The sequence below is a fragment of the Rhinopithecus bieti genome, unplaced genomic scaffold, assembly GCF_001698545.2.
Source record: "Rhinopithecus bieti isolate Rb0 unplaced genomic scaffold, ASM169854v2 scaffold_10680, whole genome shotgun sequence".
Classification (NCBI taxonomy): Eukaryota; Metazoa; Chordata; class Mammalia; order Primates; family Cercopithecidae; genus Rhinopithecus; species Rhinopithecus bieti.
The window spans coordinates 1,724-4,637 of record NW_016806439.1 but is presented as its reverse complement, the minus strand read 5'-3'; the positions used below and the strand labels follow the sequence as shown (position 1 = coordinate 4,637).

The following is a 2,914-nucleotide window of genomic DNA, read 5'->3' as shown; positions in this document are numbered from 1 at the left end:
TACATGTGTACAACATGGTATACAACAAACTACTTCATTAGTAATATGTAAAACTGAAAGTCTAAGGAGTGTAATCCTGAACTGTAGCCCATCAGCAGTAGATTTTAACATAATATTCATTTTTCATGTTTTACTTTGTTTTTAATTGACACCTAATAATTGTACATATTTATGAGGTACTGAGTGATGTTTTGATACATATATACATTGTGTATATTTTCTTCATTTATACAGAAAATGTCCCAGTTAAGCTTAATGAAATCTACATAGACTTTTTCTCAGGTTTTGAAGAGCTTCAGTTTTGTCCAGATCTCCACGCTCTTCACTGTACTAAGATTTTTTTTTCCAGTTTCAGCTAGTTTCTCAACAGCTGTAAACCATAGCTAGGACAATCACAATATATTTTAAACGTTTTTCAGTGGTTCCATCATGCCACAATGGATATGGATGGTATACAATCTGTTCAACTATTTCTTCACTTGTATAAATAGTGACTAACCATACAGCTTGTTTGTGTTTGTTCAAATCTGCCTTTATTAAGACAAGGTCAAAATAGCCAAGAAATAATGACTAGAGGAAAGCAACAAGAACGGAACTTGTATGTGGTCCTGATAGATAGCTGTGATTTTTGACATTGTTCTTGCAGTTTTCTTCTAAATATTAGTTTTTGCTTTAGCAAGCAGGCTAGTGAAACTGAAAGTGCATCTACAACCTGATTCTGTTGGTCTGTTCTACAGACAGTGTTTCCTATGTCTCTTTAGACTAGTTACATAGTTGGTAATTCAGTAGCTCCTAAATCCTTTATGAGCTGTGGCAAAACTCTTGTTTTTAAAATAATTTAATTTGGTTCATTTGCACCATCAGTGAGATAGGAAATAGTCTGCAAATATCCGTAAATACTTCAAGATCAATATGATACAGAAGATAAACTAAAGTAGAGAGAATTTGCTTAACAACATCTAATAGTAGAGTTGGATTTTTACAACAAAAAAAAGTTGGAAAGTGTCCAGGTAAAATTATATAAACAACACACGCCAAAGATGATATATCAGAAACTGCAAGCAGAATTAATAAAGTATCTATTGCACCATTCTTGATAACCAAATCTTGAAAGATTTCCTAAAGCTCATATAGCTTATTTACTGATGTGTGAATGGTAAGATGCCAACAAAGCAATGAATGCTCTTCATCTACCACAGCTTTGGTCTATTGTGATTTCCCAATATCTATATTAGCAAGTGCACCTAAACAAATTAAAGTTTAACAGTACTACAGAGAAAGACATGCATTTTGGAATCAAACCAATCTGGATTATGTTTATGGAGGGTTGTTTTTTCCATAGAAAATAATTTTCTAGCACCTTTGGTAGCTTGTAGTTGGAGTACCAAATTATTACTCTTTGTGTCTTTCACAGTGACACCAACAGAACAATTTACAAAGCCCTAGTTGCTATGGTTTTCCTGTGATAGAAAAGTAGCAGGTGCTGGGTGCAGTGGCTCACACATGTAACCCCAGCACTTTGGGAGGCCGAGGTGGGCGGATCACTTGAGGTTGTCGAAGGACCAACCTGCCTACATGTGAAACCCCATCTCTACAAAAAAAAAAAAAAAAAAAAAAAAAAAAAAAAAAAAAAAAAAAAAAAAAAAAAAAAATTAGCCGGTAGTGGTGTGGACGCACTGTAATCCTAGCTCCTTGGGAGCAAAGGCAGCGGAGACTCCATTAACCAGGGAGCCAGGGTTGCAGCTGGTGCCAAGATCATCACCACTGTACTCCAGCGTGCCACAGAGCAAGACTCTGTCCCAAAAAATAGCAAATAAAATTAAAATAAAAAAATTAAATAAACATAAAATTAAAATAAAATAAATAAAAGAGTGCAGAAGAAGCTTTATATTTCTTTTTTTTAAAAAAATTTAAATACGTTTTTGTGGAACAGGTCGTGTTTAGTTACTTGAATAAGTTCTTTAGTGGCGATTTCTAAGATTTGGGTGCACCCATCACCCAAACAGTGTACACTGTACCCAATATATATTCTTTTACCCCTCACTGCCCTCCGCCCTTTTCCCCAAGTCCCTGAAGTCCAGTGTATTATTCTTATGCCTTTGCATCCTCATAGCGTAGCCCCCACATATAAGTGAGAACATACGATATTTGGTTTTTCATTCCTGAGTTACTTAACTTAGAATAATAGTCTCCAATTCAATGCAGGTTGCTGCGAATGCCATTATTTCATTCCTTTTTATTGCTGAGTAGTAGTCCATGGTATATATATACCACATTTTCTTTATCACTCATAACACTCATTGATTGGTGAGCATTTGGGCTGGTTCCATATTTTTGCACTTGCAAATTGTGCTGCTATAAACGTGTGTGCAAGTATCTTTTTCGTATAATGCCTTCTTTTTCTCTGGGTAGATATCTAGTAGTGGGATTGCTGGATCAAATGGTAGATCTTCTTTTAGTTCTTTAAGGAATTTCCCCACTGTTTTTCATTTTTTAGCATCCCACCTATCTTTCTTAGCTTTCCTCAGTTTCATATTAACTTCTATACTCTATTGTATCATTTCTCTTCTTTCTCTTTGTTCTTCCACCTGTAAAGGTGGACAGCTGGTGAATTGTCCTTCACATTGGTGGATGTATTTTTAGACCACTGAGAAAAAGTTAGAAGATAGTGTGGATCTGGCTCAGGTTCTATGGGTAACAGGGTCAGGGCTCACAGGCCTCAGGTCAGCACTTTCTAGATGGCTGAAAAAAATTATGCTTTAAAATTCTAAACTATAAAGGCTTTCAGAGCTAATGTTTTGATTTTCTAATGACGTATGGAAAATGGTAAGAGACTCTACCATGGTGGGAAAATACATTTCTAATTCAGAGGACATTACTGAAGAGAGAAAATATCTACCAATTGGAAAAGTGA

The 2,914-nt window shown here is 35.3% G+C and overlaps 1 pseudogene; it reads right to left on the bottom strand.

Moving 5' to 3' along the window:
- Positions 1 to 404: 404 nt before the first annotated feature.
- On the bottom strand, positions 405 to 2,647 carry LOC108532441 (importin subunit alpha-1-like; annotated as a pseudogene).
- Between the last annotated feature and the right edge of the window lie 267 nt (positions 2,648 to 2,914).